General features: G+C 43.6%; 1 protein-coding gene across 1 annotated transcript in view; it reads right to left on the bottom strand.

The window, feature by feature from the left end:
* TBL1XR1 (TBL1X/Y related 1) overlaps positions 1–10,400 on the bottom strand; it is a 172,934-nt gene extending 162,534 nt beyond the window's left edge. Inside the window, exon 1 of the mRNA XM_068970370.1 lies at positions 10,304–10,400. The gene's annotated coding sequence lies outside the window, so the exon portion shown is untranslated. The remainder of the gene's footprint in view (positions 1–10,303) is intronic.
* Positions 10,401–13,324: the final 2,924 nt, after the last annotated feature.

Genomic DNA, 13,324 nt, shown 5'->3' with positions numbered 1-13,324 from the left:
TTGGAGAACATCCTATATGCTGGCCCCATGACAACTGCCTTCACATTTCAATCCTCACAACTGCTCTACAGAGAAAAATTCCCATTTGTCAGAGTGGAAACCAACTGGAGTGGTTACATAACTTTCCAAAGCCATACAACTGATAAGCTGGGGTGCTGTTTGCTGTGCTGAGTCGCTTCGGTCCTGTCTGACTCTCTGCGACCCTACAGACTATGGCCAGCCAGGGTCGATAAGCTGGAGTGACAGGATTCAAATCAGGGATGCTGAGCTCCAGAGCCTGAGCTTTTTGCCACAGTAACACCCTGCAGAAAGAGTTTACTGCCAAAGATCAGACACAGAGCCTACCTAGGCCTCTCACTGCTGAAGACAGAGGCCCGGCCCTCAGGAAAGGGTGGAATCAGGTCACAGAGCAGAACGTGATGCACATGAACAGATGCTATCTTCTCAGAGGTTGTTCTAGCTTAAGTTGAAAACTATGAGCACAAAACAAGGCAAGACCCTCTACTGGTAAACAACCAATGAACAACTACAACTGACACAATTACAAGTGACACCAATTGCAACCCAAAATAGCATCAAGATCTAATGTATCTATCTCCTTAGAGTCAATAACACATTTATCCAAACTCACAAGTAATGTTAGAATCCATGCAATATCACAATCCACAATTCCACAAATCCCATTATACCACAGACTATCATAATTACTGAAATTAACTACTAAACTATGAGAACTTCCACTTTCACCCAATTTCCTAAGCCCTGACAAAACAACACTTTTGAAATCAGGCAACACTGCTGTAGCCAACATCTCTTTGCATTGAGTTAATTTCAAATTATCAACCATGGACATGACTCGAAAATCATCAGTTTGCTATCACTAAACAATTCCACTATGACCCAGTCATGACACAGAAATAACACGTTTTAATCATATTCAGTGACTAATTCTGCCAACAAATCTGAAAAATAAAAATAAGTTTTTGCAAAAATATATACAGTTCCAGCTCTTTAAGAACTGACTGGAATGCATGGAAGAAATGAACAGTTTTCTGTCTTCTTTTGACAGCTCAAACTGAAAGAGCTAGGAAGATTAAGAATTCTTAACTGGCTGTCTTGCTCTTTCACAACTGCTACTTTTTTTGAAATGGTTATACTAACATAGCAAAATTCAAGCAGTTCTACAGATGAACATAAACCTTTCCCACATCTGGCCACATGATCTCCCCACCTCAACCCCACTCCCCAAACCCTGTCACTGGTCTCCTGTGTATCCTGCTGGAGTCACATGGAACACACAAGCATACATGCAACACACACAAGCACACACGCACACTCCATCCTGGGTGTCCTTCCCATTCCTCCCCCTGTTATGCTAAAATGGCAGAAAGCTGTACAAGACCTTTTCTGCCTCCATGTTTTTTCATTTAAATGTATCTCTGAGAAGATCTTAAAAGTACTAGAATTTAAACATCAAATCTGAACAAAATCTGTATAGAAACAGTACACACAAAACATCTCTCACCAGGTGTTAAAACTGGTGACCTCTGCTGGCAGGACATATAGAAGCCCAAGGTCAAAGAAGTAAAAAGGGTCTGTTAGTTTTTGCACAAGAATAGGGAAGTTATTGGTATTTCCCTGATACAGCAACAAGCTTCACTCCCAACCCCAGTTTAAGATCTCCAAATATATATTTGCTTACTAAGGAAAACAGACAAAGGTGATTTAGGGAAAATCCATCACTTAAGTGGGTGAAAAATTTTCAAGTATACTGCATTATGGAGAAGGCAATGGCACCCCACTCCAGTACTCTTGCCTGGAAAATCCCATGGGCGGAGGAACCTGGTGGGCTGCAGTCCATGGGGTCACTAAGAGTCAGACACGACTGAGCGACTTCACTTTCACTTTTCACTTTCATGCACTGGAGAAGGAAATGGCAACCCACTCCAGTGTTCTTGCCTGGAGAATCCCAGGGGCGGGGGAGCCTGGTGGGCTTCTGTCTATGGGGTCGCACAGAGTCAGACACGACTGAAGCGACTTAGCAGCAGCAGCAGAATACCGCATTATACATTTTAAAATAAAAGATGATAAAAAACATTGATACAGCTACAAACAGCATCTAAAAATTCACACACATATGATAAATTTTATCCTATAAAACAATAATCATACAGAAAATGAAAAAAATATTAAGGAAATTCATTCATTATCTACTCCCATTACCTTATTTCACAAACCCAAAGTAGATGACCCAATTGCCTTACACTGCCAGTTAATGACCTTTGACAATCGCAAAATAGAAATGGAACAAAATTAGTACACACTCTACCCAATTAGCCTGCTCAAATTAAGGGGAAAGCATAAAACACCTCTCCCTAACCCTTAAGTTGTGCTCCATTAGCAGTTGAAGGTAACCACTGAAATATGCTATTAACTGTGAAACTCTGGCAAGGTGTTTGCTTACACTAATGTCAAGTACTTCCTATTTATTATTCTTTGTAAGATACAGATTTTTCAGTCCTCCAATATACTAAGAAAATTTAGCTCTCTCAAAAAAAAAAAAATCACAACATTAAATGACAAAAATCTCAGAATTTTAATATAGGAATTGATTGTATAAGTATCAGTAGAATGAAAGAGCAAACTTTAGGAAGCATTTCATCTTATCCTCTTATACCTTTCTGGAAGCTAAATGACTTACCCACATGACTGTGGTTTTGCCAAAAAAAAAAAAAAAGGCCAAAAATTCACTTAATATTGAATCCACCATTCAGGTACATAAGCAGTTAAGAACAAAAACACAAACATCCACTACCAACCAAGGCACTGGTCACCTTGTTATGATGCCTATCACTCAGGATACAATGCAGAAGGAAGGAAGGGGGAAGGGAAGGAAGGAAGGGAGGGAGGGAAAAAGAGGAAAGCAACAGTACCAACTTTGATCTCAGACAAAATAAAGACACAGATATCTAGTCCTTAACAAATAAAAATTCTTTGTTTTAAATTACTTAAAAACAGAAAACCTCACCTTTGTTTAAAAAAAAAAAAAGTATGAGAGTCCTGAGTACAATTTCACATAAAAATAACATAAAGAAGTCACTGGACTGACCATCTCTGACCCCTGACTGCCGTGTTTTCTTCTGTATTTTAAATTCTACCTCCTGAAAGAAATGTTCAATAAAGAGGGAAACAGGTGGCAAACTCCCCAGTTTAAACATTCAATACTTAGTCTTCCTCATTTATTCCTCAAGTTGATCATTTCACATAAATATCTTCCTTAATCCTCTGGAACTCTCCATTTACTGAAATGGAACTTCTGATCTTCCAGCATGACCCTTATGGTCTGACTGTACTATTTCTGAGCTGTGACTCTAAGCTCTCACAAAGCAGGGTAACATTTAACTTATTTTGACACTGAAACCTTCTATCTTAAAACTCTAAATGTTAAAAATTTCAAAAGGACATAATACCAACATAGTTGCCTTTAGAATAAATTACCCAGGTGGACTGGTACCTCTTTACCACAAAAAACTACTGAAGAGGGAACTCGCTGGTGGTCCAGTGGTTAAGACTCTGTACTTTCACCGAGGTGGCACAGGTTCAATCGCTAGCTGGGACACTAAGGTCCCACATGTCACCTGGCCAAAAAAAAGGAGGAAAACTATTGTAGAGAGATGGTTACAATGACGTTCCTCTGGGAGACCCATCGACGCTGTATGATAGATAGTTAACACATTCATAGTAACAGCTCAAATGGGATTCCAGTGTGGTCAGAGGCTGTCACATATAGTGAGAGCTAAAAACATAACCTTATTTAGACATACTACTGAGAAAACAATAAGCAAAAAAAACTGACAATTAAAAAAATAAAATCCAAAAATCTTTAAGTTTCATAACAACTAACACAAATATAATCAGATAAAGACAATTTAGCGTGACATGATTCCCAACTAGACTAGGTTTTTCACCAGGACTGTGGCTACTATCCCAGGATTAAGAGAATAAAATTATCCATTTTCATTTCACTCTAAATAATGACTAGGTTCTTTTTCTCCCCTTCCTTGTCAACACTGGCGACATCAAAATTCAAATTAATGGTTATGTGACTATAGTATAACTAAACTTTGAAGGCTTAATTCAAAAAGAAGCTTGACACAGTACCAAGAGTGAAACAGGACTGTCACTGTTCTTATTTAAACATGGGCCCTCATAGAAACAATCCATTTTATCATGAAGATAGTATAATACAAAAGTCAAGAATTTTGCTACATACTCTAAGGAAAATTGGAGAAGGAAATGGCAACCCATTCCAGTATTCTTGCCTGGAGAAACCCATGGACATAAGAGTCTGGTGGGCTACAGTCCATGGGGTCACAAAGAGTAGCACATGATTGAGCAGCTAAGGAAAATGGTCTTTTCCTTCAAGAAATCTAATGGTAGTTGAGGCAATGTGACACATTCTCACAAAACAATAAATAATTACGGAGTCTGCGACATTCATTAAATCCAATCCAATCTCAGAGAAAAAATAGCCTGAGTCAGGATGGCCAGAAAAAGCCTCATGAAAGTGGGACTGAAATTAGGCTATAAAAAGGACGAAGGGAAGAAGAGCACACGCAAAGGCAGAGTAGTGAGTATGACAAAACTGCAGTGTTTATTTGATAGGCAAGCAAGAAGCCCAGTTGGCGAAGAGTGGGAAATAAAGCTGCACAGGTTAGAATGGAGCCTTAAAGGCCAGACTTGAAGCATATGAACTATATCCAGTTGGCAAAGGGAAGCCATTACAGGTTCTTCAGCAGGGGAACTGACATGATGAACCAATATTTAAATGAACTACACTGTCGGCAGTTAGAGAAGATAGAAGAAAGGCTGCCCAAAGCACCCGGCCAGAAAAAAAAAGCAATAACCCAGAAACCTAAACCCATTCATTCCTTCCTTCCTTCACCAAGAAAAGAGACTGCTGGTTAAGAACGTGGCCTAGAAAGTCAGACACACTGGGCGGAAGTCCCTCTCAGCACCCCTTCCTTGCTACCTGAGCCTTTGTTTCCAAGCAGTTGGTAATTAAAAGAGCAGTCACTCTGTCTCTGTCACAAGTACCTGCCAAAGCACCTTTGTGGTCCTGACACATGGAATTCTAGTAGTAGTTAACACTACTGCTGAATTAAGAGTGACAAAAAATGCAAAGGGAAAATAAGACTCAAGGATACTTCAAAGGAACAGAACCTCCAAGCGGAACTGTCTTGATAGCAGCTGAAAATGTAGAACACTAACACAGATAAAAGGTTGAGACTGAAGAAAACATTTATAACCTACTTAAAGTAATCACTCCAATTTAAAAAGCAGATCCTAGACACTGCGGATCCATCCTCGAAAAATAAAATCTCTCTTTATTTAAAGAGTTAGAAAAGGTTTCAAATGGTTCAAGCAGAATTTAAAAGTCCAAGTCCAAGCAACAGAAGGACAGCAACAAAGACACACAGAAGACCCACCACTGCCTACACCAACCATGAACTTGGTATCGCTTCCACTTAGCGTTACAACCCAGCCTAATGCTTCCAGTAAGCCTTACTTAAGTCACAACTTCAGGAGTAGATAAATTACGCTAAGCATATGTCAACTATTTTGCCCAAGAATTCAGGAAATAAAACTGCTAAATACTTTCTATGACATTATGCCCCTACTTAAATAACAAGTAAATAAAATGTAATGCAAAGAAGCAAACTTCAAATCCAAAGCCATCATCATCCTCAACACCTTACATTTCCATAATGCTTATTTGTCAGCAACTGCTCTCAGCAACTTACACATACTTTTTTTTTTTTTTTTTTTAATCAAAGTGTCCTGGTGGCTCGGAGGTAAGGAATCTGCCTCCCAATGCAGGAGAAACAGGGAAGATCCCCTGGAGGAGGAAATGGCAACTCATTTCCTTCCATGTATTCTTGCCTGGGGAATCCCACAGACAGAGGAGCCTGGCGGGTTACAGTTCATGGGGTCGCAAAAGAGTCAGACATGACTTAGCAACTAAATTCAGCAATAGCTGATTTACATTGTTGTGCTAATTTCTACTGTACAGCAAGCATCTCAATTATACATACATACACATTTTTATACATACATTCTTTTCCACTATGATTTATTCCATGAGACTGGCTATAGTTCCCTGTGCTATACAGTAATTCATTGTGTATCCATTCTAAACGTTGTAGTTTGCAACTACCAACCCCAAACTCCCCGCCCATCCGTTTCCTTCTCCCTCCCTCTTGGCAGCCGCTAGTCTGTTCTCCGTGTCTGTAAGTCTGTTTCTGTTTTGTAGATAATTCATTTGTACCATATTTTAGATTTCACTCATATCATACAGTACTTTTCTTTCTCTTTGACTTACTCCACTTAGAATGATAATCTCTAGTTCTATCACATATATAATTCTCTTAATCTGCTCAACTCTATGAAGTTGACTGTCCCACTACACAGAGGAGCAAACTAAGACACAGTGGAATTGTTCCCACAAGGTGATAAAATTCGTAAGGGATGAAGCCTGAGTCTGACGCTGGGGAGTTCACCTTGAGAACGCCTGACAGAATCTGTCAGCTGCACAAAATGACGTTTATGATTTTTCTTACAAGTTTTCAGAAATATGTGCTCTGAGGATCTGCTTTTCCTTCTTAAGTATGGAATCACATTTCCTTATTTCTGCTGGCAGTATATGGAGAGGCTACATCACTGCAGTGAGTCAAAGTCGGAAACACAGCAGTGGACAAGAAGATTACATCTTTCTAATAAACAGTTCTAGAGTTAAGCCAATGATACGTGTGCCTTATGAATTTCATTTATCTACACAACGACTTGACCCAGTTGGTAGCAACCCCAACTATAGAATTATAAACTTCATTAAAAACAGTAGTTTTGCAAAGGATATCTGCAGATAAGACTGACAAAGCTTAGGCCCAGCTAAAGTCATCTAGAAAGAAAATGGACTAGGGCTCAAACAGAGGTCTGAATACTAGTGCATCATTTGATCCTTTTGTGGCCTTGAACAAGTGAATTAACTTATCTTCACCTCACTGGTTTACCATCCACAAATACTACCCAGGTCAGGATTAGACTGGGGTATGAATGACATAGCAAAGCACCTCACACCTTTCCTAGAGCACAGCCCAAGCAGACTTCCTTTCCTTGGACTCTTGATAATAGGGCTATTAACTGTACTCTTAAGGAGTCCAAACCCGGAGGTGGTGAACAGTAAACTTCTCCAGCATAGTCTCTCTCACATAGGTTTTTTAATTCAAGTATCTCTTGGCAATAGAACAGGATATACCAACATGTGGTCTCCAAACCAGACCACACTCTTACCAGTTGTTTGCTACACAGCCCTGGGGTCCTAGCCTTTCTGTACTATGAGGGTGTATAAATAACTCGATGTTGGCTGCTTTTTTTTTTTTTTTTTTGCATGTTAGCGACTTACACTATGTCATTTGAAATGAGTCAAATTCCATGTACTAGAAAACTATAAAGTCCCAGACAGTGCCAATATTTCTGCCATCTCTCTCCCCTGACTTACAACTATTCCCATTCTTCTCAATTCGTTTTCTACAAATAACACAGAAAATGAATAAATCCAACAAATTATGTCTTCCTCAAAATGTGTCAAGTCAGAAATTCTATGTAGTAATAACTGCTGTAGTAAATTGGAGATGAATCCTTTATCAGCTACTCATTTGACAAGGTTGTGCTTATATTTCATTGCTATATATGAACAGATATATTTGTTCAACAGGTTGTCATTCAAAAGGTCCATTAGTCTCATCTCTTATCAGTAACCCCTATGTTTATAGTAATTCTGCCCTTTCTGCATATTAGCCTGAAAGGCTCCCAGTACACAGGAAGTAGTTACTTCTTATTCTTACTCTCCTCCTGGGCATGTTCTCATGGTAATCATGAGAAATCTTATGTTGAGAACAGACCTAACAAAGATCTCTGAACATGTGCCAGAAAGTTATTAAAATATTCAATACTTCTTTGAAACAACCAATGAAAAACTATAACCTTCACAAGGGGTCATTCCATTTACCACGGGTGTTCCCCATATTAACAACCAAAGCTGGTACACGTTGGAATAAAAAAAACCTCTTATAAAACTAATGGTGAACCTTGCAACAATTTTTATGTCATTAACAAATAATTAAGTTCCTTAACAGTAAGAAAAACTTTTTCCTTGTACATATTGTTTTCATACCCCATTCGGTTTAGTGCCTTGCCCTCTAGGTCTGATTCTAACAACTCAAATGGCAAAAAAAAAAAGGAAAAATAGTCGTTTATGGATTTAACGGTTGTGATTACATATATTACATGGTGCAAGACAGCAGAACTGGGGTGAAAAAATATATATTCCAAAGCAGCAGGAAAACCTCGACTTAAGAGCAAAAAGTATAAACACAAATCACAAGCCTAACCACTCTCAGGCATATTTTCTGCTGCCCCTCCTCCACAGGTAAACGCTAACTATTTCCAGAACGGCGCTCAATGATAATTCCGAAGCTTGCTTGCCATGAACTCCCATGATACAACCCAACATACACACTTTTCATGGAGACAAAGCTGCCCTATTTCGCCAGACTATAAACTTATTAAACGAGTGAGAACATACAGTCCCAGGAAGTCAAGATTACTAAAATACACCAATGCAGCATGAGTCTGATCTAACAAAAATGAAAATAAACCACACTGGGAAAACCAAAAAGTCACTCACTGTATCTTCAGCGTGTAATCAGGATATTTATCACTTTTTTTTTTAAGTAAATGAAAACACCACCAGGGCCTCATATTATCCGACCAGATAAAGGAGTCTTTAGGAAAAAAGGGGGGAGGAAAATGATTACCTAATTATATGGGGGAGAGAGAATTAAACCATTCACACTAAAAATAACCTACATTTCACCCACCATATTTTATGAGCAAGTTGTTTAGATCAACAGAAGGGTCTTCCTTGGAAAACCAGAAAGCCAACAGTCAACTTCCCTCAGTCAACTATAAATCATATAGGCACTAAAACTCTTCACCTTGGTGCCCGCACAGTCCACCGTTTTAAGCAAACTCCAGACACAGAAAAATCTAGTTTTTAACTTGGTTCCAACACTTTAGTCATTCGTAATCACCGCATTATTTTCGAGAATATCATTAGACAAGCTAAGAACGGGAGCGTTTTTTAAAAGCCATTACAACTCAAATTTTACATGAAACACACCATTTTCACAACCCAAATTTATTCTCGGTTGCCCCTGCAAAGTGATGCCTATTTCAGCAAATTAGGAACTTCCAAAAATACTGAACACGCTCACACACGCATGGCTTCCCTCGAGCTGCCATTTCAGATTAATATTTCACTGAAATAAAAGTCTGCTGCTGTTCAAAAAATGACATCGGTTGCAAAGAGGAAGTTACCGAGAAACCACCCTCACAACGTGGCCTTTACACTGTCAGAAAATAATGTGACTCTGAGCCACCCAAAACTTACCAGGAAGCTAGCAATAACTTTGCCAATTCTACACTTCTGAACCCAACTTCAAAAAGGCTCTATCAAATGCCTCCTCAAGACGCTAAAAAGCTCTAAGTTACAAATAAACACGTCCCGGAGTGCGGCCCTGCGGCCGCGCGCCCCTCCCCCCCTGCACCCCCGCCCGGGACGTGCGCCCCAACAGCCGCCCCCCGCACGCCGGCCGGGGTCGCCGCGCCGGGGCCTGGGCCGCGCCGGGCGAGGGGCGCGGACTTCCATCGCTGCCCGAGGTTTCGCCAAAAAACGTGCACCGAAGCCCTCTCCCCTGCTAAAAATAGGCTATAAAGGAGTCGGCCTCATGATGGCTCCTTGATTCAATTTGCTGCAAATTCTCTCCTGAAAGCCTCCCCCACAGACACATACACACACACCACACACAAAAAGGGGGTGTAAATGCACGAAGGGTGGAAGAGGGGGAGCAGGCCGACGTGCACATTTTCGGGGACAACAACATAATCAGGGTGAGGATCCCCCGGGACCAGGAAAGGGTAGGGGGTGGGCAGGCACGTGAGCATTTCAAAGAAGCCTGGGAGAGCAAAAAGGGGGGATGGGGCACCCTAAATGCCGTCCCTCCCTCCCCTCCCCCATCAAACCCCTAGCTCCCCGAAGGGCCAAGTTGAAAAATGCATGTTCCACTTGCGCCCATCCCCCCCACCACCGCCGCGGCCTGGCGCCCCCCAGACCACCGCGGCCCGCGCCCCCCGCCCCGGCCCGCGGCCGCCCCAGCCCCGGGGTCCGGCCCCTGGCGCTTACCTGGAAACGGTGGCCTCCGACGCCGCTCCCCCCCTCCCGGGAATGGAGGCACAAGGAAATTCCCCTCCTCGCCGCCGCCGCCACCTCCAACCACCCCCAAAATAACCCCTCCGGGGGGTGAGAGGCAATTATAACCCCGGCGAGCGGAGGGCGCGGGGGATGGGCGCCGGGCGGGCGGGGGCGGGGAGCGCGGCGCGGGTCCCCAGGTGGCGAGCGGAGGTGCTCCCGCCGCGGGGGGAGGGGCGGGGGCGCACGCGGCCGGCGGCGGGGGGAGGCGGCGCGCGGGGGAAGGGCGCGAGCGGGGAGAGGAATTGAGGCAGAAGGTAAAAGCTGTTACTAAGGGAAAGAGCCAAACGGTTCGGAGCAGCCAACGGCTCAGACACTCAACACTGGGGAGAGAGGAATGGGGACCAGCCAGGCACAAATGAGCTCGCGAGGCCCGCGGCGGCGGCGGCGGCGGCGGCGGCCGCGCAGCAAAACAAACCCGAGCGGCCTGCGCCGGGCGGGCGCGCGGGGGAGGGGCCGGCGGGGGAGGGGCGCGGCGGACGCGGGGAGGAGGCGGCGGCGGCGGCGGCGGCGGCGGCGGCGGCGCGGCGGGGGGGGCCTCCGCCGGCCCAGCTCCTCTGCCTCCCGCCCGCCGCGGCGGCGCTGGGGGCTGGGCGGGTGCGGCGCAGGCGTTTAAAAAGAAAGCAAGACCCGCGGGCGCTCCCAGGCGCCGCCGGGCCCCCGGCCGCCCCGCCCCCACCGCCGCGCGCCGCCGGGTGCGGGGCGCCTCCGGGCCGGGTGGGGGCGGGGAGGCGCCGGTTAACTTTCCCGGGGAGGCCGGCCGGGCTCCGGCGTGGTCGGGGGCGGCCTGGCCCCGCGCGCACCCGGGCAGCGCGGCGCGGCCGGCGGGCCACACGCACGCGGTGAGCATGTGCGGAGAGCGCGGCGCAGGCATCATATGGACATTTGTTTGGGAAAAGAGCTGCTCGCACCTTTGTGTGCATAAATACATATGTTTCTCGGAAGCCTACCTGGAAAGGGGCTTTATCTGTAATAAGCGATTTTCAAAATGTGATCCAGAGCACCGGCTCTGTGGAGAAAACACGCGCACACAAGAAAAGGGTTTTGATACTAAACACAAAGCTGTAATTGAAGTGTTTATGCCCAAATGTACTGTGAATTAAACATATGGTGGTATTTATCGTCTGGTGGGTCTGTTTGAAAGGTTTTGTCGATCAGTTCTCGTTTTACAAAAATAAAATAATGAACTAAATGTTTGCTAAACATACATACCTCTACGGCAGCATCGACAGTAGAAGTTTATTCACTTTGTCTACTTTTTGCATGTGTGTAGCTCATCAAGGCGATTTATAGATTATAACTTAGATGAGTGATCATGTAACAATATTGGTGAGGGCAGCGGGTTGTTTTTAAAAAGGGTGGCACTTCACAGGTTTGAAACAAATGTGTTTGGTGTAAGGTCCTCAAAAAGCAGAGCTTGGGGTTTTCTAGGACCTTTGTATAAGCCTAAGGTATTAAAAAAGCAGCTTACTCCTTTAAGATTTGGCCTGAAAGAAACCTTTTTTGTTAATATTTTCAGGTACTGCTGTCTTCAAAGTAAAATAATTTGCAGCCTTTTTAAAAGGTTAAGGGGTTCTGCTTTCCTACTTTTGTGCTTTCATATTTGGAAATTGGGGTAGTCAATATTGTAAAGCAATGGTAGTTTCCTCTCAGTATCAGAGACCTAAATTCTCACACCAAAAAAAAGTTCATTAAGACTAACTTTTACACATCTGGACTCTGGGTGGCCTAATAAGCTCAGTGATGAGACAGGTGCCCTTTTTTGGCCAAAGTCAAAGGCTCTTGCCCCTGTTGAGTTCTTGAAGGAACTGCTGGAGGCCTTTACAGACCTTTGAATGTTGGCTGGGGGAGGTTGGGGAGCGGGTAGGAAAACCATCAGAAGAGAGGGAGTGAGATTGGAAACTCCCTCCCAACCACCAGAAAGTGTTCAAAGCCTCTCTGTGGTTTGTCCTTAGAGCTATTTTCATATATGAAAGAGGGAATGTTAGATTAAACAATGTCATCCGATGGGAATTTAGATAACTGCAGGTTTCCAAAACACTGTATTGAGTGTACAGGGAAACAGCACAAAGAGAGCTGGTTTTGCATCAGAAAGATTCTGAAGCTCAGAATGACTTACTGCAGAACTAACACCTTTTGCAAAGGCTCTTTTCAGAAGTAATGAAAATATAATATTTTACTTTTTTGTCAATATTTGTAGTGAAATACATATAAATGTAACTAAGCATCACCTTCTGTTCAATTAGTAAGCTATCTCAGTACAACTAGGGTTCATTATCTGAGCCACCCAGTGAAACACATCTATGGGCCTAGCTTGTTTTGAAGTTACACATTGTGCCACCGTGCGTGGGTCCTGTTCAGGCAGTAGCTACTGGAAAATCAAACCGCCCATCTAGTGAATGAGGACTCCTCACACTGTTTCTTGACAGGGTTATCTCCAAACCAGGGATCCCAGACTTACCGTCCCTTGAAATGACATCACTCCCTCCCTTCACAAGGGAGGGCCCACCCTGCCTCAGGTCCCTAGGGTCCAGGGCTTCCAGCCTGAAATTCTTAGACCCTACACCAAGCTGCTATCTTTCCTAACAGAAATTCCTAAACTGTTATCACATTGATAATAATAATAATTTGTTTGCATCCTTGAAGTTTATAAAGCATTTCTGTGCATAAATGACTTCATTTGAATATCATGAGAATAGTCACCAAAGGTGGGGACCTGTGCCATAAACTTGTTCCAGTAAAGTGAACTTCCTCCCCTGTGCTTACTGAAGACAGACTTGAAGTGACCTTTGGACAAATAAAAGCACCCAATGTGGAAAAGCCTTGGTTCTCCCTGTGAAGGGGTTTTAAGGGAGGCTTAGGGGCTTCCCTGGTGGCTCAATGGTAAAGGAGTCTGCCTGCAATGCAGGAGACACTGGTTCAATCCCTGGGTCCGGAAGATCCTCTGGAGGAGGA

Source organism: Capricornis sumatraensis, chromosome 1 (assembly GCF_032405125.1).
Source record: "Capricornis sumatraensis isolate serow.1 chromosome 1, serow.2, whole genome shotgun sequence".
In the NCBI taxonomy this organism is placed as follows: domain Eukaryota; kingdom Metazoa; phylum Chordata; class Mammalia; order Artiodactyla; family Bovidae; genus Capricornis; species Capricornis sumatraensis.
The sequence above is the reverse complement of the archived record's forward strand: the minus strand, read 5'-3'. Positions and strand labels throughout refer to the sequence as shown.